Source organism: Prionailurus viverrinus, chromosome B2 (assembly GCF_022837055.1).
Source record: "Prionailurus viverrinus isolate Anna chromosome B2, UM_Priviv_1.0, whole genome shotgun sequence".
Classification (NCBI taxonomy): Eukaryota; Metazoa; Chordata; class Mammalia; order Carnivora; family Felidae; genus Prionailurus; species Prionailurus viverrinus.
This window is the reverse complement of record NC_062565.1, coordinates 7356871-7380434: the sequence shown is the minus strand read 5'-3', so window position 1 is coordinate 7380434 and position 23564 is coordinate 7356871. Positions and strand designations below refer to the sequence as shown.

At 42.0% G+C, this 23564-nt stretch overlaps 1 protein-coding gene across 6 annotated transcripts in view; it reads left to right on the top strand.

Moving 5' to 3' along the window:
- LOC125165885 (uncharacterized) overlaps window positions 1–23564 on the top strand; it is an 821026-nt gene that overhangs the window by 463495 nt on the left and 333967 nt on the right. Inside the window, exon 1 of one of the 6 annotated variants that reach the window (XM_047859336.1) lies at window positions 843–1077. The exons of the other annotated variants lie outside the window; for them this stretch is intronic. The gene's annotated coding sequence lies outside the window, so the exon portion shown is untranslated. Of the gene's footprint in view, window positions 1–842; window positions 1078–23564 lie in introns of those variants that run through there. 6 annotated transcript variants of the gene reach the window in all.

Below are 23564 nucleotides of genomic sequence, written 5' to 3'. Positions count from 1 at the left end.
GTCTCTGGGTGATGGGAATATCAGAGTTCTTTGAATAGTTCATACAATTTTTTCTGCAAGTTTGAAATTCTTTTGCTATAAAATGAAAAATTATTAGCACAGGAATGCTTAGCTTTTAGGTTTAACTTTATTTTACAAAAATAAAACATAGTTTCTGGATTCCATTTTATTTATTTGTGTAAGAAACTTGGAAGATATGATAATTAAAAGGGACTTTTTAGTTTTGGATTTTTGTGAAATTGCACAAAGAAAACCTTAGTCGCATGAGATCAGGACCTATCCGGATGTGTGGTATGGTTTGTGTAACTATACAAATGAACTCAAATTTGAGAGAAGAATGAGAACCTTCAAGTGTCCTAGGGTCAATACTGTCAATGTCATAATGTGTTGAGGCCTTTTTAGGTTAAGGGGATTATGAGTGGGTGTTCTAGAGTCAGACTGGCTTCCCATCCTGCCTCCGTTACTTAGCAGATGTGTGACATTAAGCAGGTGGCCCGAACTGTTCTTTATTGATAAGAGTTGACAGGAGTACGTATCTCCTAGAACTTTTGTGAGGACTGTACGGTTCATACCAATAGAGTGCTTAGAAGGGAATTGGGCGAAGAGTAAATGCTACGTATTTCTATTACTACTGTTACTCTTGCTATTAACACAGTACATAAATTTGTCTACAGACTAGAGAAGCTGGTTCCAAGGAATTACATTTGTTTTTTGGAAATTGGATGCCTCCTGACACTCTGATTAAAAGACAGACATGCCATTGATTTTGGACATCAACCCTGTGTGCTGATCCTTCATGATGCTCCTCTCATCCCCAAAGCCAGCCTCCACCCTGAAGCACATTTTGACATTCCTTTACTGTTTTTTAAGAAGGAAGGTACACATATTCAATGTTGTGGAAGAACAGTGGAAATGAAGACAAGATCAAAGCAAAATACAAACAAAACAAGACTGTAGAGTCAGAATTAACATCCAAACAAAAGTCTTTACTTTGGCAGAAATACCTGGGAAATCTAATGGCTGCACGTCTACTTTCAAGTTCACATTGAACCTCCGCCCATTTACATATTTGCAAATGTAAGTAAATTTATGCACTGAAAGGAGCTAGCGAACATGGAAAATCCTGGAAGGTGCTGTATTGATTGATGGTCGTTGTCGGCTGTGATGTACTCAGCATCCTGCTAACTGTTCCTGGCTCTCAAGGACCCCTGTCCCCAGAGGGCTTCCAGTCAAACCCCTGTCATATTGCACGTGTTACTTAGCGTTGAGCATTATGCATTTCTATTTTCTATTCTCCTTGGCTAAATGCATTTGAAGACCCACGTTGAATTGTCTCTCACCCTTGTAAGTGCTGGATTTTCCAGGATAGACCAGTGTCAGCAAAGCATACGATGAAAGAGGAATCCGGTTGAAAAGAGAGGAGACACAGATTTTGATCTGCACCTAGAGGAAAGGGTAATGAAGGGGCTAATCAGAGGAAGGAAATGCATTGGTAGTGGAAGAGGTGAAGGGCTTTATAGAATGGGTGTTTCCCTTCTTAGTGGTATGGAATCTTAGAACTGTGAGCACATTTGGTCAACTAGTTGAGCAAACTTGGGCACAGGAGAGCTTGGGAACTATCTCCACAGGCAGCCCATTTGTTGTAGGTCTGCGTAAAACAACCCAGGCTCCCTTCCCTTGATTTGGTCTCTTTATATCATCCTGAGTCTGGTATTTTGAATTTTGGATCACGTCTGTATATTTTAGAGAAACGTTAGCAATTGGATAGGAATCGGTCACCTAGAATGCTTCATATCGTGAAAGCTTTAAGAATCTTCTATGGAACAGAGTATCTGGACATATGCAAAGCATTATGTATTTGAGTTCTCAGAACCTGGGACCAGAATCCCCGGATTTACATCCTGGCTCTGCTACTTACTAGCTGCTCCGTTTTCTTCATTAGTAAAATAATACTGGGAGAAGAAACAAATGAGGTTATATGTGAAAAGTAATGGCTACATAGGAAGCTTTCAAAAAATGGTGAACTAGTACATATTTGAGTAGAAGTCAAACACTTGAGTACTTTTTGACGACGTCCAGTATGATTTACTAGTTACCATATAACGCCTTTGTTTCACACAGAATTCTAATCATTGCCTTTTTTTCCCAGAAGTAAAATCATTTGATGGAACTATTCTTAGCAGATCTAGATCTTCATTTGGAAGTTTTGGATAAAATCTTGAGTGTCTGACTAGCCTGCATTATCAACTGAAATCAAAAGCAAATTTAATTCATTTAAATATGAATTTGTACTTCAGCATGGAAAATGATTGTTTTGATATCTAGACCACCTCAAGTAACATTCTGGTTTCTTAATGTTAAAAATTGTGAAACCAATTAAAAAAAAATACAGCCTGTAAGGGGAAAAACTTGTTTTCCCTTAAGGTTATGAAAAGCTTCATAAAAGCCATCTTTACGTGAATTTTTGAAGTCTTTACTGCCTAATTATTGAAATATCATAAAATATGAGGAAACCACAAACTAAGAAGCGGGTTACTGCAGGACTTAAGCAATTGATAAACTAAATAGGAAAATCTTGTAAACGATGCAAACATTGCCATGGAAAAGTGACAGGAAGTGAGCCGGGGACCCCTCGTGTTCCATTCCAAAGACCCTGGAGGTTTGGCAGAAGAGAAAATCCTTTCTGAGACCCCCGGTTCATTTTGTGTCTAAGTAAATTTTTTTAGTGTTGAATGTAGAAGCTGATTTTTAAAAAAATTTTTTTTTTGACGTTTATTTATTTTTGAGACAGAGACAGAGCATGAACGGGGGAGGGTCAGAGAGAGGGAGACACAGAATCCGAAACAGGCTCTAGGCTCTGAGCTGTCAGCACAGAGCCCGACGCGGGGCTCGAACTCACAGACCAAGAGATCATGACCTGAGCCGAAGTCAGCTGCTCAACCGACTGAGCCACCCAGGCGCCCCTGATTTTTTTTTTTTTTTAATGGTGGTTTATTTTTGAGAGAGACAGGCAGACAGCGCAAGCAGGGGAAGGGGGGGCGGAGAGAGACAGAATCCAAAGCAGGCTCCAGGCTCTGAGCTGTCTGCACAGAGTCCATTGCGGGGCTTGAATTTGTGAACCGTGAGATCATGACCTGAGCCAAAGTCAGACACTCAACCCACTGAGCCACCCAGGTGCCCCAGACTTTTTTTTTTTTTTTCCAAGTGTGGGGAAACTTCCAATAACAGGTTTATTTTACAGTCATCACTTTGTCCTGATCTCCACAGAAGTGGTTCTTACCTTCCTCCTTTTTTCTCAAACTTCTTGCCCTGGCTACCTGCGTATGCTTGTAAAAGAAACTTTGGGCACCAGCTCCCTCTCTCAGGCCATGCTCCCCGTCTGCACCTTTGCTGCGTATGGAAGGAGGCCCCCTGTTAGTCCCACTCAGTTGGCTTCTTTTGCTCTCAACCCATATCCGTTTTCCCCTTCTCTTTACCATTCTTGCTGCTCTCTCCTTTTTCTTTTTTCTGACCCCTCAATTCTGTTAGTACCTGGTCAGTCGTCTTTCTTACTAGGTATGAATCACGTTCATAAAAGTGGTATTTCATAGTTGTTAGTGTTCTCACAAAATCGCAAGACTATCACCGTGGTCTGATCCCAGAATATCTTCATCACCATTAGCACTTACTCTCCACTTCTCTCTTCCCCCAGCCCTTGGAAACCGCTAATCTGTTTCTGGCTCTGAATTTCCTTGGTACGGACATTTCACAGAAATGGAATCCTACACTCTGTGGCTTTTTGTGTCTGGCTTTTTTTTCACTTGGCAAAATATTTTCACGGTTTCTTCACGTTCATACCTTTTTCAGCGTGTACTGATACTTACGGATGATTGAATGGTGCTACATTTTGGAAGGTACCATACTTGATTTACCTGTTCATCGGTTGGTGGACGTTTGGGTGGTTGCACATTTTTGGCTGTTTTGAAAAATGCTGTGGACATTTGTGGACCAGTTTTTGTGTGGACGCAGCTTTTCAGTTCTCCTAGGTATACATCCAGAGGTGGAAATTTGGGGGTGATAGAAGAATTCTATGCTTAACATTTTGAGGAGTGGTCTGTTTTCCGAAATGTCTGCACCACTGTGCATTCCTACCAGTGGCGTGTGAGGGTTCCAATTCTACATCCTCCCCAACACCTACCACTGTCAGTCTTTTTTTTTTTATTATAGCTGTCCTAGTGGATGCAAAGTGGTTATTGATCTCCTGGTGTCTTTACAGACGTCATTTTCTCTGGAAACCGGTCTTGAATACCTCAACTCCTCTTCCCCTCTTTGGACTGTGATAACACTTCCTCCTCTGGACTTCCACGGTGCCTGTGCTTAGTCTTGAACATTCCTCGTCATGCTGAATTACAGTGGTCTGTTAACATTATCTACTCCATCAGAGTGTGAGTGTATTAGGGAGGGTACTAAAATATCATTTCCTGTGGTATCTGCTGGGATTCACACAGATGCCTGACAGTTGAGTCTTATCTTTTTGAGTAGAGAGGGGAAGGGTAGGAGACATGCTGACTAGACTTGATAGCATTATTACCTGAGCCCCGAACAGGAGAAACGAAGTACTCATTGGTGGTTTTTTTTTTTTTTTTTTTTGTTTTGTTTTTTTTTTTTGGTTAGCTGCTACTTAGTTGACTAGGAGAAAAGACAAGACTTCTTGGCCTGTAGGGTTTGCTAGAATGTTTTCTTTACTATTGTACTACTGAATTAGAGTCCCTTAATTTTAGCAAAGAATTGGAAGGGAAGAGGTAATATATATAGATATATTAAAACAAAATATCACCCTAAGGAGAAAGCACGTAAGTGATTTTATTTTTTTTTTTATGTTTACCTTTATTTTTGAGAGACAGAGACACTGACCAGGGGAGGGGCAGAGAGAGAGGGAGACACAGAATCCCAAACAGGCTCTAGGCTCCCAGCTGTTAGCACAGAGCCCTACGGGGGGCGGGGGGGGGGGGCTTGAACCCACGAACTGTGAGATCATGACCTGAGCCCAAGTCGATGCCTAACTGACTGAGCCACCTGAGCACCCCATTAAGTGACTTGGAAAATATAAATCCACGAGCCATTTTTACTTTGATCCTTTTGAAAAGCGTAACTGATTAAGAACTGACTTTCCTTTTAAAAGAATACTACTGGCTTCACATACTAGAGTTAAAAAAAAAAAATCCAAAGGAGTTTGGAAGTCAAAGACAAGGCCATGAAATTTGTGGACCTTCAATACTAACCTGTAGTTCTGATGGTACTTACGTACAAGTATCAGGACTCTGAGGTCTATTAGCATCAGAGTTGAACAGATAGAGATCAGTGCTGGGGAACAAAAGCGGGAAGTGGAATTAAACATAATTAAAGACTTAAAAACAGAAGTTTGAATTAGAAAGCACATCCAGCTTGAGGTTGACTCAGTAAATTAGAATGCCCTGTGCATAAGTACAGATGAAAAGGCATATTTAATTAGTTCTTTTGAGCTTTTCTCTTCCAAAAACCTATTTGCCTTTATATAATATTTAGATAATTTTGTTTCCGGTTGTTACTTATGATCCTATAAGGATTTGTTTTAGTGTTCTAGGTTTTTCTTAGTTGAAATGAGGTTATTCTTGGCGTGGAGAGCCATTCCCTTATTTGATGGTGCTCTCAGGGTGTTGGAAAGTCTCTCCTGCTGCTTTGCTATGATTTTTGTGTGCTTCTGGAATGAAGAGGAAATGGGGGAGGGACAGAGAAACAAATGTAAGTTGGACCCAGATCAGTGAGATAGTATCAGATGAGGCCAAAATGAATTTGGCAGATGTTCTTCCCGTTTCCCACTCGGGCGCACACATATTGTTACTTGGGATACTGCTTGCATTTCTTTCATGCTTCTAAGGTTTTTCTGCAGCTTCAGTAACAAACGTTAACTTCAAAGAAGTGCCAGGAATGAATATTGATGTTTTCTTTCTTTGTTCCTTCCTTCCTTCCTTCCTTCCTTCCTTCCTTCCTTCCTTTTGTTTCTTTTCTTTCTTTCCTTTCTTTCTCTCTTTCCTTCCTTCCCCTTTCTTTCCTTTCTCCCTTCCTTTCCTTTGTTCCTTCCTTCCCTTCCTTCCTTTCGTTCCTTCCTTTCCTTCCTTTCTTTCCTTCCCTCCCTCCCTCCCTCCCTCCCTCCCTTCCTTCCTTCCTTTCGTTCCTCCCTTCCTTCCTTCCTTCCTTCCTTCCTTCCTTCCTTCCTCCCTTCCCTTCCCTTCCTTTCTTCCCTTCCTTCCTTTCTTTCCTTCCTTCCCTCCCTTCCCTTCCCTTCTTCCTTCCCTTCCTTCCTTTCGTTCCTTTCTTTCCTTCCCTCCCTCCCTCCCTTCCCTCCCTTCCCTTCCCTTCGTTTTCTTCCTTCCTTTTTCCTTTTCCTTTTCCTTGTGTCTGAATGTGCTTTGAATGGGTATTTTGCTATTAAGATTTGGTTAATAAATAGGTGCCTTTTTAGCAAAGAAATGAGAGCGTGGAGAGGCGAAGAGGGTGGAAGGTATATATTTTTACAGCCCCGCCTATTGAGTTTGAATTCTCATTTTGCCAAGGATAGTTGCATGACTTCTGCAAATCAATCCGTCTAGCTTCCCTCAACAAGTAAAATGGGTATTTTTGGTTTTACTTCATTGTGTTGTGATGGTCAAAGAATGTAATGACACGAAGGCATTCAAAAAACGGGAGCTCTTTGAAAATCATCTCATTCCCTGGCAGGGGTGGGGGGGGTGGAGCCCTGAATCATTCTTAGAAAAAGTAAATTTTTTTTAATGTTTGTTTTTGTGAGAGAGGGGAAGGGAGGGGCAGAGAGAGAGGGAGACAGAGTCTCCAAAGCGGGCTCTGCGCTGACGCAGAGAGCCCTACGTGAGGCTCAAACCTGCAAACTGTGAGATCATGACCTGAGCTGAAGTCAGATGCCCAACGGACTCAGCCACCCAGGTGCCCTGAAAAAGTAAATTTTCTTATCAAACCATTTTTGTAAATGTCAGCTAGGCCCTTTGTTTTTAGGATAGGTAATTGAGATATGAATGGTAATTCTCTTTCCCTGGAAAGATAAGAAAAACGAGTAAAAATAAGAGTGGAAGCACATAAACTTGTACAGATGAAACAATAGAGCACCATGCGGTAATTAATATGTATTTAATGAAAGTTTATTAACATTGAATGGGAGTAAGAGGAATCCAGTGGTGTTTTTTTCTGGCACTATATACATCTGGTAGTCAACTGGGAATTGGCCTTTAAAAAAATATATATATACCTATTATATATATATATATAATATATATATATATATACCTATATTATATATATATACCTATATATATACCTATATATATACCTATATATATATATATATACCTATTATATATATATATAATAGGTATATAAATATTTTCCAAGGAATTTTATGTTTATCTCCAGTGTAGATCTTAAATATATATTTGTATGGGTCTCTTATTTCATATATCTATATCTCAAGTATACCTACCTATATGTACCTTGAAATCTATCATCCATAAATATATTGGATATACATATATCCAAAATCAAAAGAAGCTAGGTAACTTACCGACAAGTTTTTTCCACATCATTTTCAATAAAACTTATTTGAAAATAATTTGAGGTCGCAGGAAGGTCCAAAACAATAGAATTCCTATGTACCTTTTACTCAGCTTCTCCAGTGATAGTATGTTCAGTAATCAGTAAAAATTATCAAAACCTGGAAATCGACTCTGGTAAGTTTACTTTTACAGAGCTTAACTCACTCTAGTCTTTTTAAATGGAGAAAATCACTCTGTAGGTCTCGCTTACCTGATGTTCATGTAAGTATACGTTAGAGTTGGTAACCTTAAAAGATATTTTGAAGTCAGCATGACTCTGGGTAAATCTCGGTTTTGCTGTTTTTTCTGACATGACCTTGAGGATTTCTCTTAGCTTCTATGACCGTCCGTTTCTTCTTCTGTAGAAGGGGGTATCATTGACATTACAGAAATGTCCTGAGGCTTAGTGATTGTATATTGTGAAGAGCCTTTTGAATACATGGTAGCTTTCAGTATTACTGCTCTCTTGCTGAATATTCATCAGAATCCGAAGTAGCTGGTCATTACCTTTAAGACAGTATGTGCACTTTGGCCCTTGGGAACACTTAGGAATTGAGGACCAGATACTAGTCAACAACTTCATGGTTCGTCGGCGTCCGTCTGTTGGTAACGTGTCTGCTATAGCTTATTGGATTTCCTCACTTCCCTTCCACCCCATACGTGTACGACCAACTCTTCCCTACTTTTGTTCTACCTCATGGGCCAGTAATCATTCCTCTCCTTGTATGAATTCAATTTTCCTCCAGGTCTCTCTTATTCTATGGATTCTGTGGAACCTAGTTAGCTTTAGATTTTTGTTTTGTTTTAATAATGCCTCTTAATTACTTAATTCTGTTTTCTCAGTTGTTTATGGCTCTTCATAGATGCCTTCTTCAAACCCAAGCTCACACACCTAGTTCCTGGTAACCCTGCACAGAAGTACCCTCCAGGAAACGTTTGCAGGGCTGCGATGGGGGCTGGAAAATATTGCAGGCTGTGGAGAGGGCTAACAGTGTTGTTTTGAAGCCTGTGCACACATTGGCATATCTACTTGGAGGTAGCTGGCAGGGTGGAGACAAACTTCTGCGCTTTTATATGTGTGTGTGTGTGTGTGTGTACCTCCTCTAGCCCAGAACTTTCTAGCCCCATTTAAATAATTTATGACTATTTCTAGTATTGGCCCAATAAAGGTATTTTCTGACCTTCTAGTATAGGGAGCTAAAGCTGTCCTCAAAAACGATTTTCAGTTGACTTGAAATAGAAATGTATATTTCTAACTTCTCATTGAGCTGTGCCTGGGGAGCCTGGCGGACCTGTCTGGTCCTCGGCCTTGGCTTCCTGCTCTCCTGAGGTCTGTGTCACCTCCTCCCATTACCCCGTTTTCTGTTTGATTATCGTGGTCCTCAGTATTTCCACCCTTTTCTTATTTTCCAACTTGAGACTTCCAAGAGAGGGACTGCATTTTCTTATATCTACATGTTATTCAAATGTGTTTAAGGAATTTTTAAAAAGGTTCCTTTATGGTTTAAAGTATCCCTTTATGCTTTAGCAAGTGGCATATCGTTTCCTGCTTTAGCTTTGGCCTTGGGCCAGCAAGCTGGGGCTGAAGCAGGGGTGAAAAGTTCATTCTCCGGAAGTGCTGTGTGGATCTGATTCACGTGATTGGGAGCAGCCCCAGACTCCCCGTAATTCCCTGTGGATGTGAGTCTGGGCAAAGGCGGCACAGGAGGGGTCTTAATTCTCTTTTCTGTGCTTGAATTTTTAATGCATGTGTGGCACTATTATTCCAGGAATTCTCTTTAATGCCCTTATTATTGTCTAGAGCGATTGTGTTTTAAAATGGAAAGTTGTAAACCATTGGTAGGTTATGCAATCAATTTAGTAGATAGAAATCAGCATGAAAAATTGGAAATAACACCTGGACATAAGATGTAACCTGTAGTAAGGTGTTACTTGGTACAACTTTTGTTCAGTCCATATGTCCATACACATGTAAGCATACATTCTCATGGGGCCCTACTTGTCTGTGCGTGCGTGCACGATGGCATCGGATTCCCCTCTGTCCCCCATTCTCTTCCTTCTAGAACCCAGTTTTCAAAATGTATGTATTTCAATGAATGTGTTCTTATTGTACCTATATTTTAATTCATGTAAATGGGCTACACATCTTATTGTTTTCTCCACTTGGCATCGTTTGGAAGTCCATGAATAATGCTGTGTGTACATCTCACCCATTGGGTTCAGTGCTCATAGTGTTACTGTGTCTGGAATACAGTTCTTCCCCAGTGATGGCTGCAAACAAGGGTTGTTATCACTTTAGGTCACCACTAACAAGGCTTCTGTGAACAGCCTCAGCCATGCCCCCTACTGGAAAATACCAAGGAGCATTCATTTGGGATCTAGACGAATAGTGGAATTGCTTGGCCATGGGGTGTGGGTGTAGGTAGGTGTGTGTGTGTGTGTGTGTGTGTGTGTGTGTATGGCTCAGATGCTGTTAACAGTATGGTTTCACCAAGTACTCTGATGACCCGTAGTAGGGGTGTTTATATACTCACATCCTCGCCCAATACTTAGAATTAAGTTTTCTAATTTTCTCTATTTTTTTAATTTAGTTATGAGATATTTTTGTCTTATTTTGTTTTTGATTATTGATGAATTCAATTATTTTTTTTTATAGGCTCGTTGTCTTTTGGATTTTTCTTAGATTCTTTGCAGTTTGTCCAGTGGAAGGTTTTGTATTTTTCCTATTGATTAATACAGTTTTTTGTGTAGTCCAGATAGTCTCCCTAGTGGGTTTCAGATTTTACAATATTCTCCTTGCCTGTCATTTTTCCATTAACTTTGTCCATCATGTTCTTTTAGTGACTAAAAATCTTTAACATAATTCATCAAGATTCGACTTTGGGGGCTCTGTGAAATAAATTAATCCCTATCTCTCTGTCATCAAATTTAAATGATCTATTATACTTTATAGTTTAATCTTTCACATTTAGGTCTTAACCCATCTGGAATTCATGGATCTACATGGTAGGGATCTAGTTTTCTCCATAGGATGATTGTGTCTTCACTAAGGTGGTATCAGCTTTGTGCTCCATTGGTTTCTTGGTTCTTTAAACACACTCATGCTGTTTTGTTAGCATGGCTTAGTAGTATATTTCAATATCTAGCAGAGTAGGTCCTCTTTATTGCTCTTCTTTTTCAGGGTGGACTTAGGAAAGCTAGTAATTTCCTCAACAGGCAACTGAAAGTCTGATTTGGAATGTTTTTAGTTTACTTAAAACAGGAAAAATAACATTATTTTAATGAGTCCCATCGAAGAGCTTTAACTGTGTCTGTATTCTATCGTTTATGTACCTTTTTACAGTTCACATTACTCTCCCCAGATATAGGTATTCTTGTTAACATTTGGAGCCTAGAGAAGAAGGCAAGTAATACCAATACATAAAATGGTTCTGAAATCGTTATAGAAAGTGAGGGTTTAGCAGTTGTTAAGGTAGTAATATCCTTTGATCATGGATTATTCATGCAAGAAGAAATATTCAAGATAATCTCAGATATACTGACATCATATAGATTCCCAGTGAGGTCAAGAGAATCTCAAATTGAAATAAGGTCTTCTCCTAGTCCATTCTTCTTGGCAAAAACCATGCCCATATTGACCATATACTTCTGATACCTTAGTATTTTTTTTTTTCTTGGTAGAGTTATGATTTGCTTAGGCTTCAGAAGAAATCAGCTGCTTTTGTCACTGATGTTCACAGAAAGAACGATTAACCTGCCAAAGCCCTAAGATAGGGGAGAGAAATGCCTCCCGAGCGGCTTATTGTTTTCTTACTAATGATGGTGTGAGTTGGCTTTAGGGTCATTTTCAACAGTCCGGTCCCTGCATTCCAGCTGTGGTTGATAGAGACTTGAAAAGATCTATAAGGTGGTACTTGCCCCAAATAATGGTCACATATTAATTCACATGTTAATGAAGTCCTAGAGTGCTAAGCAAGGCTAGCAGGCCAAAGCAGGAGAGAAGGGGCTTGCCTCCTTGCCTTGTGCGCCCGACTGCATGGTCCGAATGCAGGAAGGCACGCCTTAGATGGATGGGCAGGACGTTATTCCTTACTGACAGGCGCTTTCTTCCTCTCCCCACGTGCATGTTGAAACTTGGTTTCTGCTGTCTTTAACCCATCTAATTTCTCCCAAATAAGCTGGTTTGGGGACAGAAATGAATACTCTTCCTTTTTTCAGACAGACAGCAGAGTGCATAAGGGAGTCATTACAAGACTCATTCTTCTGTTTTAATGACATCAGTTGAATAACATTAAGTCAAAGCCCACATGGTTTCATAGCATTTGAACTCGGCACATTTGAATCGAAATAACATGTCATGTTGCTGTGAGTTTGTGTACTAGGGCCAGAGAGAGAGAGAGAGTGCGTGTGTGGGTGGGTGTAGGTGTAGGTGTGTCTGAGGCTAGTCTTGGTGGGTGGCAGGGGGAATTCTTGTTTCCTGAAGGTTGGGGAGATGTCAGTCTGCTCTGGTAGCCAATACAGACACTAGTCTCCCATATAGGGAACCACAGTGACACTGCTGACCCCCCCACGTGGCCGAGCGATTGCAGAGTCCCTGTCTTTGGTATTCATTTTATTTCTACTCACCTGTCAGGACTTCATTCCCCAGCTGTTCCCAGCCTCCGTACCTCATGTCGGCTCAACACTCCCAGAACTGAGCTCCTTGTCTTTGGCTGAACCCCAGGACTCCTGGGAGCCCCCTTTCTCAAAGTGTCTGCTGCTGCCTTCTGGGGTTGTGGGCTCCTCGCTCCCATGACATGTCACCGAGTCCTGATCACTAATGTGTAGTGTCACTTGTGCGTGTGCCTTGCTCCTGCTCCTCCTTGCCCTTGTCACTCATGCCTGGGAACTTGGACGACTGCTCATGGTCTTTCCAGCAAACTACCTTGTGAGCCCCTGGTCGGTACCTCTCCCCAGACTCTGGTGTCGGATAGGACTATGTGTTGCCTATCCTCTGTTAACTCTCCTAGTTCACTTAACGCTTAGGAACGTGGTTTTTCATCTTCCGAGTGCGAATAGCAACAATTTGAATTGTTACGCAGACTGTGGGCATGATGAATGTGAGGTGCCTAACGTATTGCCTGCCGTGTAATAGGTTGTCTATCTTGTTCTTTTAAGTTTATTTGTTTTGAGAGAGAGAGAGAGAGAGAGAGAGAGAGAGAGAGAGAGAGAGAGAGAGAGAGAAGAGACTGAGAATCCCTAGCAGCCTCCGCACTGTGAGCACAGAGCCTGACACGGGGCTCGAACTCCAGAACTGTGAGATCATGACCTGAGCTGAAATCAAGAGATGGACATTTAACCGACTGAGCCCCCTGGGCGCCCTCCAGCGTTCCTTTTTCCTCCAGCTGAGATTTCATCTTCCCGGATCCCCCCCAGTCCCCAGAGCCCTGGCTGGCCGGGCTCCATCACTGTCCGGCACCTCCCTTGTGGATTTTAAAATCTCTTGGTCTCCGACATCATCTTGCATTTACTCATGTGACTTAGGCTGTCTGTCCTCCTCCCCCCTTGTGCGCTAGGATGTGAGCTCTGTGAAGGTGGAGGCTGCCTCTGTCTCCTTTGCTGCTACAGTCCAGAATGGCTGCTGGAGCCTTCGAGATCTTTGAGGGCTTCTGAGTTGTCGGAGCTCCGCCTGCCCGCAGCGGCACCCGAGGCCTCAGGCCTTTCAGGAGACGCCGTAGCATGAAAGGTTTGGGGAAGAGCCTCCTAGGTGCAGGCCCTGTGGAGGAGGACAAGCTGCAGAGGCTTTGGTGTTTCCTACCTGGAAGAATCGCCCTCGGGGTAGGGATCATGAGGCCAGAGCTGAGTAACTCTGTGAAAGCAGGGTGTTTTGTTTTTGTTGGATCTAGTACGCTCTCTTCAAGTACCTTCTAATGGCCACTCCATCCCCTTCACGGGATTTCCTGCGGCCTTGCCCCAGATCCCGCCCAGCCTTCAGGCTGCCTTGTCCTTTGCCAGGACCTTAATCCTTATTTATGATCCAGCTGCGGGCCACTGAACTCTGCTTTCAGGAACCACAGATTCAACCTTGCTAGCGGCTTGGCCGCGTCCTGGTGCGTGCCTGTCCCTGGATGCCTTCATTGGTTCTTTGTCACCCTGGAAAGGCCTGCGCTGTCACTGTCCTTGGTTTCCCCATTTGGTGAGGCTTTGCCATCTGAATTCTAGCGTATTAAACCCCAGAAGAAAACAGCACGCCGACCCGGCCCACTGCGTAGGTGAACACGAGGCCCCATCCCTTCCCCTCTCCCCGCTACCTTCGTACCTCCCTGCCTCTGAATCTCCTCAATCTCTCCCTGTGTCTGTATTGCTCCGCTGCTGAGAAAAGTTGTGAGCTTCCTAGCCTGCTCCTCCAGGCTTACCCGGTCTGGACTCTGCTTCGTTTCCAACCGTGATCCCTAAGTGAATACCGGGTCAAGTGCCACCCGGGCCACCAGGTATGTTTGCACGGCAGTATTCTAGCTTTGCCACAGCTGTGTCCCTGCCTGAATGACCCCTTGCTCCTTGGTACCTATTCAGTTTAGAGCTGCACTTCAGTTGATGATTCAGGTCCTGGTTGCTCTAGGAAATGTCTCCCAACTGTTTGATCAACACTTAACCCTGCCTCCCCTTGAACTTCTCTTTTTTTTTGCTGCACTCTTCATTTGGTGGGTGGCTTCTGTTGTACACAATGCCACTCCCCTCGCTCTGAGTGTATTGGGCCTCCCTGCTTGGCTTGAAAGCCCCTTGGAAGAAGAAATACTCTTTGCTTTTTGAAGTATTCTAAAGAAGGTAACTGTTCTGTTACTGCTAAATATGGTAATGATATTTGCCCTTTTGGTGGGTACTGGCTTTCCTATCATGTGTTGCACATTTTACATGTGCTCTTATTAATTTGCCAATTACCCCCATGACATAAAACATGCATGTTATGAGAGAAAACTGAAATTTATTCAGCTGAGAGTTTGGGAGAGTCTTGTTTCAAAGATCTGTAGTTTTTTTTTGTTTTTTGTTTTTTTTAATATTTAATGTTTATTTTTGAGAGAGCACAAGTGGGGAAGAGACAGAGTGGGAGACACAGAATCTGAAGCAGGCTCCAGCCTCCGAGCTGTCAGCACAGGGCCTGATGCAGGGCTGGAACTCAAACTGTGAGATCATGACCTGAGCCGAGGTCGGATGCTCAACCGACTGAGCCACCCAGGTGCCCCAGTCTGTCTGGTTTTAAAGCTTATGTTCTTTCTACTTATGTTCTTTGGCAGACCAAAGGTGGTAAGTATTTGAATTTGAGGAATAAACCGCAGAAAAAGATCGTGAGGTTTTCAGTGTGATCTGAAGACCATGGAATGGTGGAGTAGTGAACATGGGTAAACCTCATTCTGTCCATGAGAACAACGCCCGTGAAATTCTGCCTGTAACACTGTTGTCTGTCTTTTCCATCTGGGCAGTCAGCTCAGCTGAATCAGGTAATGGGAAACATTGACAAACAGAAAATATAATGCTGTTGATCGTATCTGACATGTATTTTAGCTGGTGTTTTTCAAGATTTCCTTAAACTTGGTTTTTGACTTTTTTCTTCTCCTAGGTTTTCTTGGGAGCCAGCTTGTTGAGTGGCTTTAGATTTATATTTAATACAAGAGGAGAGGGATGTAAGTGTAACTTCTAAATCTATTGGGATTAGATTTGTCTCTAACATCCAGCAGGTTATAGATACTTCTGTATTTTTTTTTTTTTTGAGGGAGAGGGGGTTTACAAAGGTACACTGTCTTCCATGTGTTCATCCAAATGGTTGACAAAGGCCATTTACTTATGTCCTCAGAAAAAATGTCATCTCAACTGAATTAAACCATGATCGGTTTAATTTTTTTTTAATTTACATTTTAAAATTTACACATTATCATTTACTCTGAGTTAATGATCATTAATACTTAAAAACTTCTAATAAATGGACACCAAGATCACAGAACCACTGAGCTCTAAGTAAATATTTACATCAACTTTTTTTTTTTTCAATGTTTATGTATTTTGAGAGAGAGTGTGAGTGGAGGAGGGGCAGAGAGAAAAGCACAGAATTGGAAACAGGCTCCAGGCTCTGAGCTGTCAGCACAGAGCCAGATGTGGGGCTCGAACCCATGAATTGTGAAATCATGACCTGAGCCGAAGTTGGATGCTTAACAGACTGAACCACCCAGGTGCCCCTCAACTTTTTAAGTTTACTTATTTTGGGGGGAGGGGGAGAGTGCAAGGGCACCCGAGCTAGGGAGGAGCAAAGTGAGAGGGAGGGAGAGAGAGGGAAAGAATCCCAAGCAGGTTCTGTGCTGTCAGTGCAGAGCCTGATGCAGGGCTTAGGGCTCAATCCCATGAACCATGAGATCGCGACTGGTTCCAAAACCACCAGTTTGGATGCTTAACTGACTGAACCACCCAGGTGCCGCATGATGCCAATTTTTGATGCAAAGTTTTATGGCAAGAATAGCACAGGAATAGAATTTCTCAGAAATTTGGGACCGTTTACTCTCTCAGGGTCTAGGTTCCAAAAAACAAACTTAGAGGATTAGACTCAATGGTCTTTAAGGTTTCTTCAGCTTAAAATCATTCAGAGTCTATGACTTTTTTTTTGGCGGGGGGGGGGGGTCTATTTCTTGCCTCATTACTCTCTCCTCCAGAAGTTAACCTGATGTTTGGCAATATATGAGGCAATAGAAACAGCATGTTTATAAGGATTGGAAAGCCTGTTAGATGAAGAGGTCATTTCCTTCACTCTCTGTTGAAGCGTCTTGAACATTAGGGGAATGAATGGGATGCGTCGAAAGGACCACTAGTTCTACAAGATCAACAAGTTAAAACCAACCAACCCCCAAACCTAGATGATGGAATTTTATGTGTCCAGACCTGGTCAAGAGTGAGTTAAAACTGAGGTGGTAACTGCCCCAGAACTCCTGTAACTTGAAAGAGCCAAAGACAATCTTATTATCATACCATGACTAATGGAGTATATATTTATTGTTGACTCTCTATGTGCGGGGCATTCTATCCAGGACTCACTTAAGTTAGCGCTGTCCCTGCTTTTCAGGTCAGAAAACTGAAGTTCAGGAGATTTGGCTGCCCCGCAGTCACACAGAGTGGAGGAGCCGCTGTCCAGTCGTGTCCGTATTTGACCGCTGGTCCCTGATTGATTTTCCTGTGCTCATTTCTGTCAATACCAGATATTCTGCCTGATGTATTATTTACAGGCTCAGGATCCAGCACTCTGTGTCTGTCGTTAGCTAGCTGTGTATACAGCACGTATGCTGAAACTCACTACCAGATCTTTTATGGTGTTATGACTTAATTAAATGTTGAATAATAACGAAGGCGCACTTCTGTAGGAAGTGTGAAAACACTGTTTACACCTGACAAAATCCACACGCTGTTATGTCTATCAAGGTACAAGAATGCAAATTGTGAAGTATTAGACAAAGGCCACTTCTATCTTCCCATTCTTAAAACTAGGGACAAATAATATCAATAGAATGGAATGAATATATTTTTTAGCTGTAGTTTTCTTTCCTAAAATACGCATGCTGTATCCTGGTTCCAGTTTTATTGTCTTTTTTGTAACTACTAACAGTGTATGAAAAAATACTATAATTTTTAAAAAAAATAACACAAGTTACTTTTTAAAATTTATTTTGAGGGGGAGAGAGAGTGTGTATGTGCACTAGTGGGGGAGAGGCAGTGAGAGAAGGAGAGAGAGAATCCAAAGCAGGCTCTGAACTGTCAGTGCAGAGCTCAGTCCCTTGAACCATGAGATCATGACCTGAGCTGAAATCAAGAGTTGGGTACGTAACTGACGGAGCCACCCCAGAGCCCTGACACAATATTTTAAAAGATGGTTTTGTTTTGTTTTCCCAGATTGATGGCCCCTATTAGTTTCTACTTTGGTTTCTAAGATACCTGCTTCAGATGTTGGGAGCCCATTGGATATTTGGTTTATTGAAATTGTAGTTACGATTGCAAAATTCTTCTAGACTATTGAATCAGGGCTCAAATGGTGAATTTTTTCCTACTGATTGGGACTTCTAGAGCCATGCTGTCCAATATGGTGGTCACTATCCAATAGAATAAAATTCGGTAGCATTATATGAAACTAAAAATCCAGCTTCTCAGTTGTAATCGGCACATCTCAAATGCTGAGAAGGAAGATAATGCTTAGGGAGTACCGGGCTGGGAAGTGCAGATGCAGAGCATTTATGGAATCATAGAAAGTTTCATTGGCATTGATAATGTTGGATCGTTTTAATGATCTTTTAAAGACTGATTTTACGATATCAAAAATCAAGACTATTTTTAAGAGCAGTTTAAGATTCACAGGTAAATTGAGGGGAAGGTACAGAGATCTCCTGTAAATCCCCCTCCCTACGCGTGCATAAGCTCCCGCATTGACAACATCCCCACCAGAATGGTACATTTGTTACAATTGATGAACCTAGGTCGACACCTCATTATGACCCATATGCATAGATTATATCACACACCTCTCTCTCGGTGTTGTACCTCTTACGTGTTTGGACAAAGCTATAGTGATAAGTATCCGCCATTATGCTATGTGTAGTATTTTCAGTGCTCTGGAACACCTCTGCTTTCCACTTACTCATCCCTCCCCAGTCGTACAAAAACTCATCTTCTGTCTCTGTCGTTTTGTCTATTTTTCAGAATATCCTATCTTTTTGGTTTGGCTTCTTCCACCTAGTAACAAGCCTTTAAAATTCCTCTGTGTGTTTTCAAGGCTCAATCACTCCTTTTTTTCCTGTTTATCTTAAAGCACCGAAAAATAGTCCATTGGCTGAATGTACCATAGTGTTCACCTACTGAAGGACATGTTGGTCACTTCCACGTTTTGGCAGTTATGCAGGCTTTTATGTGGATAGAAGGGTTCAACTCATTCGAGTAAATGCCACTTTGAAAGTGGCTGCACTAGGTCGCTTTCCCATCAGCAGTGAATGGAGGGTTGTTGTTGCTGTACATCCTTGCCTGCATTTTGTGTTCCAGATTTCAGCCACTTGAATATGTGTGTAGCATGTCATCGTTTTAATTTGCATTTCCTCATGACCTATGTAGTTGATCTTTCCAAATGCTTATTTTCCATTTGTGTATCTTCTTTGGTAAGGGGTCTTTTATAATCTTTGGCTCCTTCTTAATCGAGTTGTCATCTTATTGAGTTTCAGGGGTTCTTGGTATATTTTGGATAACAGTCCTTTGTAAGATGTGTTTTTGCAGGTATTTTCTTCCGGTCTGTCGCTTGGCCTCTCATTCTCGACCTTTTATTTCACGAAGAAGTTTTACATTTTAGTCGAGTCCCGTTGGTCCATTCTTTCTTTCATGGATTGCACCTTTGGTATTGTTGGAAAAGTCACGGTCATGCCTGAGATAATCTAGGTTTTTTCCCTATGCTATCTACTAGGAGTTACACAGTTGTGCTTTGTAAATTTAGATCTGTGACCCATTTTGAGTGAATTTTTGTGAAGGATGTAAGGTCTGTCGCGATTTATTTTATTTTGCCTGTGGCTATCAAGTTGTCCCAGCACCATTTGTTGAAAAGGATACGGTTGCTGCATTGTGTTGCCTTCCCTCCTCCGTCAAAGACCAGTTGACTCAGTTGATGGTATTTATGTGGGTCTATTTCTGGGCTCTCTTGTTCTGGTCCGTTGATCTGTCTGTCTCTTCTTTTGCCAATACCACACTGTCTTGCTTACTGTGGCTCGATGCTAAGTCTTGAAGTTGGGTAGTGATGATCTGCTTTTAATAATCTGTTTATTTGGATTAAAACATTATGAATTGGGTTATTGCCATAAAAGGTAGCCACATCTTCTAGCCAGAAGAGGTTGTGGTAGGAGGAGCATGCTTTAGACGTTTTAGGAGATATTTCTAATTCCACACAGACAGCTCTGTATTAAGTTATTTGCTTTCGTGTATGTGATAGCATTGGCCACTGTAACTTCTGTAACTTGTTTCAGAATCCGTTGTTCTGAGGAACCATAATTTTATTAAGTGCGTTGCACTGCTGGTTTTGATCGGTTGTGTCTTTGCCGCATGAACTGGTAAGGAGAGGCCATAGACTCCAGCTAATTTGACATAAAATCCGAACACGGGGAGTCTTACATTACAGAACTGCTTCACGTTCATTTTGTCGTCTACAGATTGTCCTACAGAAATTCACCCTTGAGGGCCGCCGGCAGTTCAGCAGACTGTCTGGTGGCCGTCTGTCCAAGTTCCTTGAGGCAAAGAAAAGAGACAACGGATCCTTGTTCTTGGACAGTTTTAGTGAATGTGTTCAGTCCTGAGTTTGAATAATTTGTTTAACTGGAGGTATTTTGCACAGTGAATAAAATTTCTTTGCTATGAAATTTAATCCTGGTAGGATCTTCAGAATAATTTTAACACTTGCCAGATCTCTGCACTGCTCAGCTCTCCAAATGCTTCTACTACTTCAAGAGAACTCTGTCTTAGTGATTTTTCATCCCTGGTAACAGGAAGTGTACAAGATACATGTTTAAAAAAAGAAACAGAAGATGATTGGTTTAATGTTTCTCTTGAACTTGCTCCCTCCAGGCAAATGATATTTGATGAATTTTGGCTAATTCTTCTTTCTTGTTGGGTAGAGGAATGTATAAACGATAATTTACAAACTGCAAATTAGCTCAGCGACCATAAAAAAAAAAAACTCCTAGAGGAGCTTACCTCCAAGGGCTTAAAGGAAATTGATTATGAACGTGGGGAACAATTTTGTTTTCAACCCGCACTGGTGGTTCATTAAAATCTTTTGTGACTTTAAGCGTCTTCACTTAAAATTGTTTGCTGTAAGCTTAATATGATACTTGGTGCTCTGTTAGGATGTTGTTCTGGTTCTCCTCCCCCCCCTCCCTCCCAGACCCTATGATCTTGTAAGGGTACAGGAATTGTTACTTACCTTGGAGGCCCTAGGAAGCCCCCTTCTGTAAGAGATCAGTTGCCGAGAGAGAGGGAGAGAGGGAGAGAGGGAGGGAGGGAGGGAGGGAACACTGAAACAGTGGCTGGCTGGGTTGGTGCCTCCAGTAATCTTAATTTCCTGAGTTGGGGAGCTTATGAAGGATGCCTACCGTTAACATTCTACATTGACCTTTAGAATCATCCTTTACATCTATCCAGTTCAAAACTGGTCGGGTTAATGCTCTAAAAGCCAAGCTTTTAGGATCCGACAAGAGCCTGTGGCAAAGGTGGAGTCCAGCAGATGGCTTCACAACGTTTACTATTCTAAAAACTTTCCCCGCTTAAATTATTACCTTACCCATCGGGGTTGCCATGCTTGAAATGCACTCTTTAGAAAGTGGCAAACTGTTTTAGGTTGCCATTGGTTTTTATGAATCAGTTTGGTGTCCTCAAAGCATGTAGTTAATACAATCCTGTCCATTCACCTATCTTTTTTGTAAGTGGTTTACCTAGACTTGAATACCAACTGAGCGACAGCAGTCCTTCCTGAAGAAAAGGGCAGAAAATACTTCACAATATGGTGGGCCTTCAAGATTTGTTTGTTGGCATTGCTAGGAGACTTGGAACACAGATAGAAAGCAGATAACGTTAGGATGCAAAGTAACACTTGGCCCATGGTTGGGCTGGAAGGCTTTTTCAATGTAAGGGGTGATAGGAATGAATGGAGAGAGGCAAGCACAATATTGACTGTTGTATCAAAACTCTACACACGCCTCATTCTGTGTGGAGGAAGCTTGGGAGTACCTAGGTAGGAGGGGGTGAAAAAAGGATCATGCCGAGTTTGGTTTTGAAAACTCAAAAGTCCTTTGTTCCTATTCCCTGCTTGGTATTCTGGATTCCAGAAAAAAAATGGTATGTATTTGTATTTTCCATTTCTATTTAATTTGACTTTCGAATCTTTCATATTTGGCCAGCTCCTTTCTGAGAACATATTGTACACATGTTCTGATGCTGTTTGAAGGCCCTCGGAGAGACCAGAGTTGATTGGAAGCTCTCAGTTCTACTGCAGTGGGTGGCCAGAGTGCTGGAACTGAACAGCTGCCATACACCCATTGAACTTTTGTCATTTATAAATTATTTTCCACGCCATCTGGAGCCAGAATGGTGCCATGGTTTAGAGAAACTCTTGGTGGGGGTACGTTCACATCCAGTGCTTATTTAACTTGCTTGAAGTTGTAAAATCGTTACTTGTTTGGGGGCTTAAATCGTGAGTAAATAGGAGTTTCTGCTTTAAATGTCACATTAGCGACACCACCTCCACCTCCACCGCAACCAACATTTTCCCCTCCCTTTCTCCCTTCTAGTGACTACATCCTGCCTGCTTTCAGCTCCAGTGGAAAATGCATTAATCCTAGAGTCTCCATGAGGTTTCCTGTTGGATGACATAATCAGAAAATCCTCCCTCGCATTGCCCTTGGGGTTGCTGTCTGGATGTTAGGTTGTCTTGGTGGGTGTAACTCACCCATCAAAAAAATCACAGGCCATAAACTTGGAGCCTGAAATGCATTAATATCATGTTAAAAGAAATAAAGCTGTGGGCATGTCTGCAAGCCCTGTAGAGAATTTCATTAATCTACAGATTCTTGCTGGTGTGGAACACATTGGCGGGTGGCTCCCGTTCATATGGCATGAGCTGGTGCAGTGCCACTAGCAGGAGGTATTTGAACTGTTCCAGTGTAAGCTGTTAGACTAAATCTTGTGGGAAAATACCACAGACCCTCAACTACTAGACTTTGGTAGTGTTCGTGAGCCCCCACCCCCCCCCCCCCCCCCCCAGGGCTGGTTACCTAGTGAGTTTCGCTTTTAGTGGTTGATCACCGGAAACCGGAACAAGGAAAACTATTGGGACGAATCAGAAATAGAACATGGGATGCATTGGAAGATGAAAAAAGACAGTTGCCATCTGACATGTAAAGTAGTTGGTAAAAGTTCTGAAGTTGAAGATCTTGCAAGGCAAAAACTTCAGTGGCTGTGACTTAGCTGGATACAAGAAAACCGTGATATGAAAGTTGAACCAAGAATATGCTATTCAGATGCCAAAGGGCACGTGCAGTTTTACAAGTTAAGAAGCCATTGGCATAGGCAGTTGAACATATGTTCAAATATGGATCTTCCCTTCCTTATTTGGAGAATCTGTCATGGTTTTTGTTAGGATGGGAGGCTGCCATAACCCTCCATTTGGTTGACTTGGATCGAGTGTCTCTTGCCTTTGATCTTGGAAGTCCGAGCTTCATTGGCGCTTGATCAGAATGAGAATGAGGAGCAGGCTCCTTAGCAGGACGTACACGTTCTGTTACTTTTTCTTTTTGTAAGAGAATTTGATTCTTAGCAGAGAAGGGGATAGTTTGTGGTGGAAAGCATTATGATATAAGCATAGGTTTTTTGTTGTTTTTTTGTTTTTTGTTTTGTGTTTTTTTGAAAGAATGAGCAAGGGGGAGAGGCAGAGGGAGGGAGAGAGAATCTGAAGGAGGCTCCATGCTCATCACATAGCATGGTGTGGGGCTCAATCCCACAACCCTTGGTCATGACCTGAGTTGGAAATTAAGAGTAGGATGCTCTACTCATTGAGCCATCCAGGCGCCCCAGGATTTACACATTCTTTATGCAGGTTGCCTCCATGATGCTTCCTCTTTTGTTGTACCTACTCTTAGGTGTAGGGCAGGATCAAGAGAAAAGATCTGCCTGGTGGGGTTTCTTTGGGGGGAGTAAAGAGAAAGGAGAGGGTTTTAGCCACAGCCCCATTGAGTTGAAAGCTCGGGAAGGGGTCACCATTTCTACCTCCTTGTATCAGAGATGTCGTTGGGTTTTCCATATTCTAAGCATTAATATAGTTCTCACAGGTGCTACCACTTATGCTCTTGGGGAGTCTAGAATACATAGCCCTTGAATGAAAAAAATTATGTATTTTTAAATGTTTATTTTATTTTG